Below are 16,033 nucleotides of genomic sequence, written 5' to 3'. Positions count from 1 at the left end.
TATGTGACCATCGCTTATTAGCACCGTAGTGTCCAGGAAGTGGATCTCTTGTGTGGACTGGTCCAGGCTGAGGTTGATGGTGGGATGGAAATTGTTGAAATCATGGTGGAATTCCTCAAGAGCTTCTTTTCCATGGGTCCAGATGATGATGATGTCATCAATGTAGTGCAAGTAGAGTAGGGGCATTAGGGGACGAGAGCTGAGGAAGCGTTGTTCTAAGTCAGCCATAAAAATGTTGGCATACTGTGGGGCCATGCGGGTACCCATCGCAGTGCCGCTGATTTGAAGGTATACATTGTCACCAAATGTGAAATAGTTATGGGTCAGGACAAAGTCACAAAGTTCAGCCACCAGGTTAGCCGTGACAGTATCGGGGATACTGTTCCTGACGGCTTGTAGTCCATCTTTGTGTGGAATGTTGGTGTAGAGGGCTTCTACATCCATAGTGGCTAGGATGGTGTTTTTAGGAAGATCACCAATGGACTGTAGTTTCCTCAGGAAGTCAGTGGTGTCTCGAAGATAGCTGGGAGTGCTGGTAACGAAGGGCCTGAGGAGGGAGTCTACATAGCCAGACAATCTTGCTGTCAGGGTGCCAATGCCTGAGATGATGGGGCGTCCAGGATTTCCAGGTTTATGGATCTCTCTAGCTTTCATCCAGATCATACCACTCGATCCATTGTCTACAGCCAAGCGCTACAATATAACCGCATTTGCTCCAACCCCTCAGACAGAGACAAACACCTACAAGATCTCTATCATGCATTCCTACAGCTACAATACCCACCTGCTGAAGTGAAGAAACAGATTGACAGAGCCAGAAGAGTACCCAGAAGTCACCTACTACAGGACAGGCCCAAGAAAGAAAACAACAGAACGCCACTAGCCATCACCTTCAGCCCCCAACTAAAACCTCTCCAACGCATCATCAAGGATCTACAACCTATCCTGAAGGACGACCCATCACTCTCACAGATCTTGGGAGACAGACCAGTCCTTGCTTACAGACAGCCCCCCAATCTGAAGCAAATACTCACCAGCAACCACACACCACACAACAGAACCACTAACCCAGGAACGTATCCTTGCAACAAAGCCCGTTGCCAACTCTGTCCACATATCTATTCAGGGGATACCATCATAGGGCCTAATCACATCAGCCACACTATCAGAGGCTCGTTCACCTGCGCATCTACCAATGTGATATATGCCATCATGTGCCAGCAATGCCCCTCTGCCATGTACATTGGCCAAACTGGACAGTCTCTACGTAAAAGAATGAATGGACACAAATCAGACGTCAAGAATTATAACATTCAAAAACCAGTTGGAGAACACTTCAATCTCTCTGGTCACTCGATCACAGACCTAAGAGTGGCTATGCTTCAATAAAAAAGCTTCAAAAACAGACTCCAACGAGAGACTGCTGAATTGGAATTAATTTGCAAACTGGATACAATTAACTTAAGCTTGAATAGAGACTGGGAATGGATGAGTCATTACACAAAGTAAAACTATTTCCCCATGGTATTTCTCCCTCCCACCCCACCCCCCACTGTTCCTCTGATATTCTTGTTAACTGCTGGAATTAGCCTACCTTCCTTGTCACCATGAAAGGTTTTCCTCCTCCCCCCCCCCCCCCCCCCGCTGCTGGTGATGGCTTATCTTAAGTGATCACTCTCCTTACAGTGTGTATGATAAACCCATTGTTTCATGTTCTCTGTGTGCGTATATAAATCTCTTCTCTGTTTTTTCCACCAAATGCATCCGATGAAGTGAGCTGTAGCTCACGAAAGCTTATGCTCTAATAAATTTGTTAGTCTCTACGGTGCCACAAGTACTCCTTTTCTTTTTACGAATACAGACTAACACGACTGCTACTCTGAAATCTAACAATTGTGTATTCCTTAAATAAGCAATGGTGTCAGAGGCAGTTGATATCCTATAAAATCAGTGCAGACAATTCATTGTCCTTTATTGTTAGGAGAAGCTCCGTAATCAATGTTGATTGTTGCTCAAACTCAAGTCTAAAGTCCAAATGAGTGAGATTCAGAAAAGATGGAATCTGTAGAACTTGTCATGGGTCCTGCCACAATCCTCTCAATAAACTATCTCAAAACTGGAAGATGATGTGTAATAGACCCAGTACTTCTCTGACCTTCGCTCTCCAAGAAGAACTTGGCTCCAACTTGCAGAGCACCCTTACCACCTTCAGAGGGGCTCAGTGTTGCCTATTCTTGTGATATTTCGTGGTTGTCTTAAAGCCCCACCTCCTGGAGTCATGTATTTAAGTGAGAATCTCTTTTTTTCTTTTTTTTTCTTTAAGTTTTCAGCCATCATGATTGCCAAGAAAAATTTGAAAATGTGAACTCCAAAGTCTCAAAATTCAGAAGACAAATGGTCACTGGGTGCCTGGTATGGGCCACACTGAAAATGCCATGCTTAGGACAGACTGCAAGAAATGGGACAGACAATCCCCAAAACTGTTGGTTTATTCTATAATTAGATTCACCAAGCCAGTAACAAAAGAGCTTCTGCAGTACCCCACTGGTTAACCAGAAGCTAAATGTAGTCCCCTGTATGGATTTAATAATAAAAGAAATGGGGAGTTATAAATGGTTAATAGATCATACACATGATTACAAAGTCCTTATATCAGGTTTGTAGCAGTGATGGAATAGCTTGCTGGCTTGTAAAGTCTCTCTGGTAACTTCCAAAAGATTGGAAGGTCCTCAGTCCATAGTTGAAGATGCTCCTTTTAGTTGTAAATCCACAGTCCAGAGAATTGGATCATGAAAGAGTCAAATTAGAGATGTCTCAGGTGCCTTTTTATATCCTCTGCCCTGTGCATGGAAGTTTACTGTCCTAAACAAAGCCTACAACCCCTGTTTGTGGAAAGTTGCTGGTCCAAGGTGGAGTCTAGGGTCACAGGAGCATCTCACATATACTTACATGATTTGATGAATCACTGGAGGGTGACGATTGGCTCCTCAGGAAGAGCCATCTGGCCCAGGGAAGCACTGGTGTAAGTGGAATCCATTTCTTCCCAGTACGGGGGAGCATGTGACCTCCTCATGTGACCCTCCATGTGTCTCCGCCCCCAGTCCAGGGCCCCCACACTCTCTCCATCCCCTCTCCATGATCCACCCCCCCTTTTTCGGGGCGTGGGCTCTGTCCTCCTCCTTCTATGCCTTTGAAACCGCAGTGGCGAAAGGAGCAGAACGTGGAAAGCCCCATGCCAGCAGCTCCTCCAGCGCAGCTGTACTGCCCCAGCCCTTCCATGCAGGGTCTCCTCCATCTGTACAGCAGTCCCACCGATGGGCAGGGCTAGGGGTGGTACAGCAGCCGCGCCGGTGGAGCTGCAATTCAGGGCTCTCCTGGGAATCGCAGTGGGGAAAGGAGCAGAACTCCAGCAGGAGCTCTGGCAGCTGTACTGCTCCAGCCCCGCGCCTCCCTCCCTCCCCCCCCTCCCCAAATGGGGCTGCTCTCAGATGGAGGAGACCCTGCGTGGAAGGGCTGGGGGCGGTACAGCTGCGCTGGAGGAACTGCTGGCATGGGGCTGTCCAGCGGCCCCATGTTCTGCTGCTCCTCTTTCTGGTACGCCATACCAGCTATAAATACCTTGCTGGTACGACATACAGACCGAACTGTCCTACTTGCACTGCTGGGGATAAGTTTCTTTAATGGCCCATTGTGAGAGCTGAGGTTTCTTGATAGGCCATCAACATACAGCTGTCTAGCCGTGATGTAAATTCTATCTGATCGGTGTCACCCACGAATGCAAGGCATGTAAGATATAAGTACATAGCCAATATTCATAATTTCAGATACAATGATGATACATGCATATAAGCATACTTCAAACATAACCTTTCCATTGACACCTTACTGATACACTTTGTATAAGATTTATGGAAATTGTATAACAGTGGTAACAGTGATATAAATGGTCACCTTTCTTATACACAGCATCACAAAACCTCACAATCACATAACAAAAAAACTCAGATTTTTTTTTTTTAAATCATGATTTCAAGGCCAATGCTATGATTTTGGAGGAGGAGCCTCACTCATGATTTTTAACTGTTTGGGGCTCGCAATATCAGAGAATGAGGCTGTATGAAACACAAGCCGGAAAGAACTAGCAATAGTCCCCTCCAGCCATTGCTCTGTTTTCATGCAGGTACACAAGTTATTCTGAATCCTCAATGTAACATGAAAACTCTACTTTGTAACTGACTGTAGGCAGCATGGATCCAGCAAACTGTCTTGTGCTCTGTTTTGGAAGTGAAGAAGCATTTTGTTAAACCATGCAGCCTAAAGCTCTGACTAAAAATTCCATATGCTGTAATGCCCTGGTCTTCTTCCACCAGTGCCCTGGCAGTTTCCCATTTTGTTTTATCATTTGCAGGTCATCTCTAAACCACTGCACTGCATGTGTTACTATGTTTCTGTAAAGTGATCTATAAAAAGCACTAAGCATTAATACTGAAATCTGGAAGCACTAATAGTGGCTTTTTGAATTACTATATTTTGGCTGGTGTTGGGAAGAGAAGGCAGGAAGAACTGCCTGGTTCTCCGACTCAGCTGTGATCTCTGACCCTTCTTTTTATTCTTGTAAATATTTTAAAGCCATAAATAGACTCCAGTACATACTGCTTACTGAAGATTGATGTTCTCAAACCTAAATAACATCAGATTTAAAATTGTATTCAATACTAGCAGATACTTGAAGCTCTGAGTACCATGAGCTATGGAAATAAGGGGTTTTTTTAATTTCTAATTATCATCTTGAAATAGTTTGGAAAAACGTACTGGTCCTGAAAGCATTTTTACTAGTCTCCAAATGTTTCGAGCCCTGACCATTCACAAGGACCTGCTTTTGTTTGCCAACTGATCCAAAATTGAATACAACTGTTCTGCACTAGAATTTCCAACCTGTTTTCATTAAACATTGAGACCTTTTTCTTTTCTTTTTCTTTTTTTTATTTTAAAGTGGATTGCCTTGAATCAAGAGTGATACAAAGAGACTAAGGGTCTTGCTAACACTTTAAAACATGGAGTTTGCTTACATTAAAAAAGCTGTTTGCTTTTTTCTCCTAAAACAAGTATATATTTTGATAAAATTCTTAAGGTGGTTAACACAAAATCACCATCCGATGAAGTGAGCTGTAGCTCACGAAAGCTTATGCTCAAATAAATTTGTTAGTCTCTAAGGTGCCACAAGTACTCCTTTTGTTTTTGCGAGCACAAATCAGTTACTGAACTTACATTTAATTTTGCTAGCTAGAGCTACTGCAAATGTTTTTCTCCCTTTGGGAAAAAAATGTATTTTAAAAAAGCAGTTTTGAACAAACACATACATTGAGCTAAGCTACTATTCAGTGTATATTAGAATTCCTTATTACCACTTATAAAATAGCCTAAATTCTGTTTTTAAGAGTCTAGTCCAGCAAAATATTTATCAAGGGAATTATTATAAGGGAATATGTTTATCAGAGCGTTTGCAAAGTATGCAGAAACGGAGTACATCAAACCTTTCAATTTGTTCCCAGAGCTCAGATGCCTGTACTGCTGTGAACTGGAAAATCATCGTGAGTATTGATATGCAAATAAACACCCAAAGCATTTAAAGGTTTATAATAGGGAGAGAGTGGGAGGATGGAGGAGATTACAAATGCTTAGAAAATGCCAGAACATTTCTAAAATTCTAACTATAGCTTTTAGCTTAATGTTTTATTATATACTCTTGGGAATTAAACTGTATATATTTTAAAAATCTAATATCTATTCATGCAGTACTAATATATTAGAGATTCATCTGTATTCTGAGGCCAGCAAAGTTTTCAGATAAGAATTTATAATTGCCTATTTCTGGAGTCTTCTAAATAAGGATTTTAAAACTTAGAAACGTTATTGGTCTGTAGTGCACTGTATGCTTTTTCTTTAGGTTTTGCAGATGTGGGTCACTAACCTACATAACCAATAAGAGATTGTGATTGATGTTGGGATAGGGTTGTAACAATACCTGGAAATACAGTAGTTTGTGGCTACAATGAGAAAGGGGGGGGGTCCATTTTGTCACGTGCAAGGATGTTTTAGTCAAGTTAATTATCAATTTAAAGAAAGTCTTTTAGACATTGAGGGCTGATTTTCATATCAATTTCAAACATTTTGGAAAACTCATTCTTTTTAAGGTGTTGTGTGGTAGTGGTAGGTTTTTTGTTCCGTTTTTTGATAGTAGAGGGAGGGGGAAGGAGGTTAAAATATGAGTGGTGGTGGATAATACACCATCTTTTCTTGATGGCATCACTGTTAGCCTCTTATTCCCTAGCAGCAAGCAATTTGTATTCCCTAGCAGCAAGCTGTAGTGCATCTGGTGAAGACACTCTATGCCGACAAGGAGAGAGCTCTCTCCCACTGTCATAATAAATCCATCTCTGTGAGAGGCGGGGAGAAGCTCTCTCTCTCCCACATAGTGCTGTCCACACCTGTGATTAGGTTAGTGTAACTTACGTTGCTCAGGGGTGGCTTCCTTATACCCCTGAGTGACATAAGTTATACTGAAATAAGTGGTAGTGTAGACCTGGCCTTACTTAGCTCATCTACATTTTATTATGGCTTCTGTTAACTATGTGCCACCATCCACTTGTACAATAGTGGCACCTGGCAGCACAACTCTTGATAGCATCTGTTATATTTACATTGCAAACACCTCAAAAAACAGGATGTGTATTTTGACTGTTAACTGGCCCAGTTGCATTTTGCTAATTCACAATATTAGATATAAATCAATTTGGATATTTTTTTTAAAGGGCACGCAGAATATTTTCTGCAGTTGTAGGTTTTTGCAGGCTAGGATAAATTTGTTCTCTGGCAACCTGAAGCCAAAGTGAAACGTATTGTTTGCTAGAAATATACTTGGCGCTTAATATATAGGTAAAACTCAGAATCATTGCCCCAAAGAGATCCCATGTTACATTGACAAAATGTCATAAGTGGTGATTACAAAATTTAGAAGGACTGGAAGATGAATGAAAGAGATCATATGGTATTTTATTCAGTGATGCATGCAGTAGAGAGATTCCAGTTTTATTATATTTTTTCTATTAGAGATCATTGCTAAGAGAGAGGGACTAGGATTTGTAAGACTCCATAAAGTATGTTTTGAGGAGGAACTCAAAGAAAGAGAAAGGGAGGCTTGGTGAAGCAGGCCAGGAGCATGATGGTATTTGTAGGTGGCTATACAGAAGACAGGCAAGAGATTAAAGGGATACAGTTGATTTGAAATCTAGTCAGTAGTTTCAGGTACTTTGCTTATCTTTGAGGCTTTACAATCACATTTTATTATTTTTTTTTCCAAAATGTTTCCCTGTTACTTGTATGAAAACCAGCACAATAATAGGCTGACTGACAAGTGCTGTCAAACAGAAAAAACCTCTAATCATTGTAATTTTAGCTGTTACTTGGAACAATACTAGCCTGACTTTTTTTAATGCAAAAATGAAATTGGGTGGTTTTTAAATTGATGTTATTCCAACCATCTCTAACTGCCTGTTGGTCAAACTTCAGACCTGCATTTCAGAATTACCCAGTTTGTGATTAGTGTGGCCTGGTGGTATGGTACTGGACTGGGAATCAGGAGAGCTAAGTTTTGTTCCCAGCTCTGCCATTACTCTCCTGTGTGACGTTAGGCAAGTCATCTCACTGCTCTGTGCCTCCATTTCCCCTTACACCATATGTTTATCTAGATAGTCCCTGCCCCACATAGTTTACTGTCTCTTACTTTGTTGTATATAGTACCTAGAGCAATGGGGACCCAATCTCAATGGGAATTCCAGGTGCTACTATAATATAAATAATACAGTGTGTCCCATCTGAGACTGAAAATGAAAATTAGCCTACTTTCTCACATTTCTTGAAAATGTTACTAATCAAGAAAATGAATGAATTATTTGCTCTCTCTCCTGCCCTCCCCCCAATTGGCCTTCTCCTCTCCTGGCTCCGTTCACTCTATTGCCCTATATACAGACATTCATTTTATGCTGTTTGCCTAGTGAAGGGCACTACACTCCTTCTAACATGTGGGATTTACAAGGGTAACTACATTTTAGATCACAGTTGTCTTTGAAAAAGTTGCTTAAACTTCTCCGTTAGCCTGCCTTTTTGTGTAACTCTGCAGGAGAAAAGATTACATTGTGGGGGTGGGAGGAAATTGCTGAGAGTTGGCTTATATACCGTTAGTGTCAAAAGTCACTTCTCTGTAAGATGGCAGCTGCCAGCTGGAGTTTGCCTTTGGTATGCCAGTTGTAAAATTTAAATAGTTGTTTTCAAATGCTGTTCACATTTTTTTTTTAAATGTGGTAAGTGCTTCTGACTGTGCGATTAAAACACAGAACTGAGTATAATGGCAGAGATTAGAAAATGTACCAAATGCTGAAGGCTGATACAAAAGTCAAGGCAACTGTGGTTTAAGGTCAATGTTATAGTGTGAAGTCCAGCTCTGTCCACAGCTGTTGGGGAGAAAAAGGAAGTCCTGAATTTCATACCATGGTGCTATCCCTCGATCTGATGTGGGGAAAGGAAGAGCTTGATTTTTTTATTTTTATTTTTTGGCCGCTGGTTAGTAGGTGTCTAAACTGCAAAATACACTCTTTTCCCCTTCTCTGGCCTGCTGAAAGGGAGAAAACCCTTTTTTTTTTTTTTTTTTTTTTTTTTTTTTTACTCCCCTGCCTTTGAGCTCTCTGACAGATGGATTTAGGGAAGGGTAGTCTCTGTTAGTTTATCCCTTCCTATCATCACAGATTTTGTAAAGAGAAGTTTTTTTCCACCAATTCCATCCCCAAATCTTCATGGAGAAGGAGCTACCAATAAATAATGAAAAGCACCAGTGCCTGCTGCTGCAGCTGCTCATAGCTTTCACAAATAGGGCAAAGTGAAGCTGATATAGTTTTTGCCAGTTTCACAGCTGCCTGTTGGTTTCTGTATACTAGCTTTGAAAGTTACCATAGTCTTGTCAGCTGGGGAGCGAAAGGGACTGGGAAAGCCATGAGCAAAAGAAGATACCCAGGCACACTCTGTAGACTGAAAAAAGAAAAGGAGGACTTGTGGCACCTTAGAGACTAACAAATTTATTTGAGCATAAGCTTTTGTGAGCTACAGCTCACTTCTTCGGATGCAGCTCACAAAAGCTTATGCTCAAATACATTTGTTAGTCTCTAATGTGCCACAAGTCCTCCTTTTCTTTTTGCGGATACAGACTAACACGGCTCTGAAAATCTGTAGTACTCTGAAATCTGTAGATTGAGAAAGATGGCACTGCATTGTTTAACATTTGAAAAGTTATTTTCTCAACCATAAAAGGTAGAAACTTCATTGTTTAAAATAAAAGCTTAACTTCTCTGGTGGGTAATATAGATTCCTTTCTCATCAGTGAAAACTTTCTACTCGATGGCAAGTAGAGTTTTCAAGCTCTGAACGTGGAAGCAATTTTCTTTTGAAGGGACACCATCAACTGGAAGTCTAGTCAGTTTAAAAAATTAAATTAGTTAAAGGGATTTCAGATGCTATACCTTCCATCTGCCAATATTTTTGATTTTACAATTACATTTTCTATTTTTACAGGTTTTAATCTCCCTTGTTTCAGTGTAAATGAGAACTACCCGAGTAATGCAAGAAAAACAGACAAGCTGACTATACATAAAGTGCTGTGAAATATACAAATATATATACAAATCTGCTTAACTGCTTTCAGTTACAGTAATATTAGAAGCTGTAACAGTAGATAAGCACACTTTCAGAGAGATGTGATTTTTTTTTTTTAAGATGACTGCCATTTTAAACTGTCTAATGTGAGAAATTATGAGTTAAGACTACTGCCTCCTTTGCATTCTGGTTGATGAATCTAAGATTTTATTCTGCTTTTGTTGTACTATCTTTGCATAACTCCAATTAATCAGAAGTACATACTTAGAAGGATTGGGGTTATAACATCTGCTCTGATACCTAAGTACAGCACAAGGAAGAGATAAAGGATGAAATGAAAGCCTTAAATTGAAATTTCTTGGCTTTTTTTGTGGGTGATTTATACCATTCTGCTATGTAATATTATTACCCTTCTTACACACCTTTTTGTATTTTCTCAGTTTTCTTTGACTTCTTGGCAATTTCAAGGTGTTGCTGGCAATTTAATTTGGAAGGGGAGGATAAACAGCAGCAAATCTTAAACAGATTGTCTGAGTTTACTCGCATTAAACTCTCTTGTTCTTTATGCTACAAAAATAGTGGCTTGATTTATGAAAATGGAGTTAATACAGTATAGCAGTTCCAGGAGATTAAATTTAGATTTCTGAAATCCTTAACTACTTTGCACTCTTTTTTCCATCAACCAAAAAGGAGAAACCTGCAAAATGATTGTTCTGATAGGCAGTCTGGTCTTGGTCAGTAATGCTTTCCTGAGGTGGGCCACTGTCAGCAGAACTAGTTAGGCTCTCCAGATTCTACTTCATTTCTGGTGTCACTAGGGAAATGTTTATATAGGAGCAGATGTGTGATCTTCATCAGGTGATGTTGGTAAGGCTCTTACTGAAAAAGAGAGGTTGAAATAAGCATGGGAACAAGGTGATGTGGATTGAGAGATGCATGGGAACTAAAGTAGAGTGGAAGAAAGATTGAGGGCAGAGAAATAAAGAAATGTTACTATTAATTGCACTGGTAGCTCAAAGAGTCAGAAGCAGAATAATTGCCCATTTTGATAGTAGTAGGGAGGACCAGTAAAAATAAAATAAATATTGCTGTCAAGTAATTAAAAATAATTATGATTAATTGTTCTGTTAAATAATAGAATACCATTTATTTAAATATTTTGGATATTTTCTACATTTTAAAATATATTGATTTCAGTTACATTACAGAATACAAAGTGTACAATGCTCACTTTATATTTATTTTGATTACAAATATTTGCACTGTAAAAAACAAAATAAATAGTACCTTTCAATTAATCTAATAAAGAGATTGCACTACAGTACTTGTATCGTGAAAGTTTAACTTACAAATGTAGAATTACATACAAAAAACCCCTGCATTTAAAAATAAAGCAACTTAAAATTTCAGAGCCTACAAGTCCACTCAATCCTACTTCCTGGTCAACCAATCACTCAGACAAACAAGTTTGTTTACAATTATGCAGTAACAGATTAGCCACTGGGCCAACAGGTCCTGTGCCCAGGGCCCTGGCCAACTGGAGGGCCCTTGAAAAATGGGTGCTGCCCTGACCTTCTCTGCCTGCCCACCCAGCACTCCTCAGAAGCCCCCGCACCTTAAACCCGCTCCCTGACAGGAGCGTCAGGCACACAGGAGAAGCCCTTGTGCCCCAACCCCATTCCCCGGTCGGAGCGCCAGGGAGAGGGGTGGAGGGGACTGCAAGAGGAAGAGGTGGGGAGGGGCCCCCACTTGCTCTGGCCCAGGGCCCCACAAAACCGTAATCTGCCTCTGCTGTTACGTAACAAAAAAAAAATCTACATTTGTAAATTGCATTTTCAAGATAAACAGATTGCACTACAGTACTTGTATGAGGTGAACTGAAAAATGCTATTTTTTGTTATTTTTACAGTGCAAAATTTGTAATAAAAACAATATAAAATGAGCAGTGTACACTTCGTATTCTGTGTTGGAATTGAAATCAATATATTTCAAAATGTAGAAAAAACATCCAAAATATTTAATAAATTTCAATTGGTATTCTATTGTTTAACAGTGTGATTAAGACTGCTATTAATCATGATTAATTTTTATCGCAATTAATTTTTTTACTTAATCGCGTGAATTAACTGCAATTAATCGACAGCCCTAAAACTAAATCCTCTGCAACACAGAAAAGTGGAATTTAAATAATTGATTCAGTTCTTTATTTTTCTTGTTTTGAGTTTTTCAGAAATTTGATGATGACCCTGCTGAGTATATATTCAAATAGTAGTCTCTCCCTTTCCTATTTGAACAGATGCCCAAGTAGCCAATGTGCTTACTCTCTTTGGACATTGGGGTGGTCATAATTTAAAAGCCCATATTTTTCCAGGGCATTGGCTCAGGAAAGTTTATATTTGGCATGAGGTTATGGGTGAGGGATACTATATATTATCTGGGTGCAATATTTAGGTAGAGGAGTTGCACAAAATTCTCTACAGCTTTTTAATACTGTTCTCCCCCCTGTCCCCAGCCAAACACTCCCCCCCCATCTTGTATAAGCACAAACTGCTGCAATTATCCTGCAGTAGAAGGGAGATAGCTAGTCTCCTTTCAGCAATGTGAATGATTTGATATAACCAAGCAAGGGTATTTTTAAAGGATGTTTTATCATGAGAAAGAAAAAGTTCATTTTAAATGTGGACTGAACTCACCAATTTTATTTTTAGAAGAGAGAGACCATGTTACCACAGAGTATTAGAATGCAGTGCACTTTTTTTTTTCTGTTAAATATGGATGACCCTTTCCAAAGGTCAGGAAACAGTTCCAGGGTGGGAGTCTGCTGTGGTGGGAGCCTATAAAGTCTTGGAAAACCAAGCCTCTTTCATCAGAAGGTCAAGTTTCACCTCAGGAAGTCTATAAATGAATTACTTATTGCTGGTAAAGTTATTTTAATAAAAAATGAATCCTTACTATTTTTGCAACTTGATGTTGACTCCAACTGCATTGGAGTTGTAACAATTGGTTTTTTGCCTCTTTGGGAAACTCGGGAAGTCTGGAAGGGAAAAACAGATTCCTAGGCAAATATTCTACAGCCAAGAAACCTTGGAGAGTGCATGCGTGTGCACGCGCACGCACGCGCATACACCCACACACACACACACACAGTTGTGTGCTGATGGCTTCCCCCACATCCCAGGCTCATCTACATACCTTTGCCTACATCTACAATTTCCCTCAAGACAACAGACTCCCTCTTATTATACCACTATGGGTGAAATTTATTTCCTAATCTTTTTTCTGTACAAAGGTCTCGTATTCTTAATTTCCATATTCCCAGACTCTAGCAGAAGTTTCTGTAAAGCACAGTGTTAGTAGTTTTTTTTGTTAAGGGTCTTACTATTTTAGGTCCAGCTTCTTTCTGTATTAATTGCTCTAAGAATGGTGTAATGTCTCTTGCACCAGGTCATCATCACTTTTTCAGTCCCATGCACTTGAAACAGGGTAGTGATCAAAAGTTTTTTACAAAGCCCTGGCTGTTAGATGATATGTATGAAATGAGTTGATGACCTCACTCTAGCGCTTGAGCAGGTGTTCACATCAAAAGGATGAAGGATAGTTTTGTGTTTAAAGCCTGTGATTATATATTAAGAAATTTGGGTTCCATTCCCAACTCTGCCACAAACTTCCTGTGTGATCATAGAGAAGTCACTTTGTACCTCTGCCTTTTCACACATGTGGAGGAAAATAAAGATAATACTTACATACAGCTGTTTAAAATAGAGACTTAATACATTGTTGTTTGTAGGCTTGAGATTGTCAAATAGAGAGTACTACTAAAGTTCAAAGTATTATTAGAATTTTTACTAATTAATAGGCCAAAATGTTCAAACCTGAGTGCTTAAAATTAGGCTCCTAAATCCATATTTAACACCAAATATAAGTAAAAAGAAAAGGAGTACTTGTGGCACCTTAGAGACTAACAAATTTATTAGAGCATAAGCTTTCGTGAGCTACAGCTCACTTCATCGGATGCATTTTTTCTACCAAATGCATCCGATGAAGTGAGCTGTAGCTCACAAAAGCTTATGCTCTAATAAATTTGTTAGTCTCTAAGGTGCCACAAGTACTCCTTTTCTTTTTGCGAATACAGACTAACACGACTGCTACTCTGAAACCAAATATAAGTGGTCTGTATATGCAGATAGGATAAATACACATGTACATAGGAAATATGTATTTTTGTACAGTCATCTTGCACTTGTATTGTGATTATTGCATGCCTAACCTCTCTCAAAATCTGTCTGTCTTGTTAATATAGACTCAAGCGCCCTCAGTAGCTTTCACTATGTTGGACTAGTACAGGAGCAACAGTAAACACGAGAAAAAAGAATGAATGTCGAAACTGGCATTGCTTATTTCTTAAAGATGAATAGTTTCTGACATCTAATAGAATGAGTAGCTTACTTAGTGTGAGAATCTTACTCTTCCCACATTTCATTTCCTCTCCTCTAACCTTTTGCCCTGATATCCATACCAGTGCATTAAAATATCTAGTTACAAGCTGTCTTGGCTGCTTTTTGTGGTCAGGGGAGATGCTTTTATGTTGGGTCATGAAGCCAGTGGTGAATCACCCTTTGCACTAGCCATTGCTTTTTCACATACTAGTCTCTGGTCTCTCATCCAAAGTATTCATCCCTCTTTGGTAAAATGATCATTAATGACTCATCTTGATGGGTATGTCTATGAGAAATCCCCTTCTGCCTTCTCCAGCTATCACCATTAAGAGTTTCCATTCATAGAATCCAAGTGAGTTGGGAGCTTACTCCTGGCACAGAAGTTTTTGTGGAAATCAGAGTATAGCTTTATGGGGGGAAAAAGACCTACAAATTATTATTTTAAAAGCACTTTAAACTTCTCAGTCTGGGCAGGTGCGTTTCTTTTTAAATTATTTTCTCTTCAAATGTATAACTCATTACTTCATTAACCAGTCAGGATTCCCCAACATTCTGAATTGCTGTTGTTTGTTCCTAATACTTGCATAGCATTTCAAGTCACCAAAGCGCTTTGCAAACATTTAATTAATCCTTGCTACACTTGTATGATGCTGGTAAGTTTAGAACTGGGCAAACAGCATGAAAAAAACTTGAGACTGTTCATTTACAATTTTTAATAAATTGCTATGTTCACGGCCTTTTGTGTTTGCATTCCACGAGCATTGAAATGACTCTTACTGGCACAAATGCTCACAGAAACTGAATCTAAATTTGACTGAAAATGGCTGTGCATCTATTCAGCTGGGGAACTAACAATATCAGGTGACTTCTCTGATCACTCAAAATTAATCATAGTTTACAAAGATCTGTTTGTGATCAAGATGTTTTATTTTTGTAAAAAACAAAATGAGGATCCTTTGTACTCAGTAAAGAATCTGAGTGGCAGCAGGAGAATATTTAAGATCTCTCTTTTATATGATAATATACAATTTAAAAATAAAAAGAGAGAATGTCACATGTTAGAACAGGTGTCAAATTTGAAAAGTAAGAGAAATTCCTAAGAAATCAGAAGTCAAACTAATAAAAGAAAAACTTAAGCAAATGATTTTGGCAATAGCACTGATATATTTAACTTTGGATTTCATTCCACTAGAGGAGCAGAAAACCTGGATTTTTTTCCCCCCTCTGACTCTACACCTGGCTTGCTGTGTGACCTTGGGCAAATGACTTGCGTCTCCTTCCTCTGTTTCCTGCAGTGATAATACTGTCCTCCCTCCCCCATCTCATAGGGATATTTTAGGGCTTAATTAATGTTTGTAAAACAATTTACTATCTTGGATGAAAGGTTCAATAGTAGTGTAAAGTATTATTTGAGGTTTTGTTTAGTGGAATATCCAAGTCCTGGTGAATCTTGAAAAATCTTAACTATTTGGTGAAGGACAAGCACAATATTCTTTTATTCTCCAGTAATGTGTACCATCTGAATTATTGAGCATGAATGGAATCCTGAAATTCACAGCTTTATGCAGGAAGTTTCCACTTGCAGGTTGATCCAGGTCTCTGGTAGAAAAGGAGTGTAATTACAATAGCTTTATTAAATTATTGTGAAAATATACTACGCCAAACACAAAATCTACTGCTTTCCCTGACCATGATGATTTTTAACCCCCTCCCCGAACTAATAGTGTTTTACTCAGCTGTTTAAAAAAAATTGACTGATTAATGACGAGCAGAATTTTGGAAGGGTGTGGTAGAGCTTTTCTAAAATCCTTTAGAAATTTATCAGGAAGTCTATTGAATGTATAGCAGATGTGGTTCTTGCCTCTGTTATTGGGGAGTTTGGTCCACTCTTTGTC

The 16,033-nt window shown here is 39.3% G+C and overlaps 1 protein-coding gene across 5 annotated transcripts in view; it reads left to right on the top strand.

Annotated features, from left to right (window-relative positions):
* HMG20A (high mobility group 20A) overlaps positions 1-16,033 on the top strand; it is a 74,327-nt gene that overhangs the window by 10,864 nt on the left and 47,430 nt on the right. Inside the window, exon 2 of one of the 5 annotated variants that reach the window (XM_043494526.1) lies at positions 5,553-5,591. The exons of 3 other annotated variants lie outside the window; for them this stretch is intronic. The gene's annotated coding sequence lies outside the window, so the exon portion shown is untranslated. Of the gene's footprint in view, positions 1-5,552; positions 5,592-12,470; positions 12,622-16,033 lie in introns of those variants that run through there. One more of the 5 variants, XM_043494525.1, reaches the window with a different exon arrangement.

The sequence above is a fragment of the Dermochelys coriacea genome, chromosome 10 (assembly GCF_009764565.3).
Source record: "Dermochelys coriacea isolate rDerCor1 chromosome 10, rDerCor1.pri.v4, whole genome shotgun sequence".
Lineage (NCBI taxonomy): Eukaryota > Metazoa > Chordata > Testudines > Dermochelyidae > Dermochelys > Dermochelys coriacea.
This window is presented reverse-complemented; position numbering and strand designations above follow the sequence as displayed.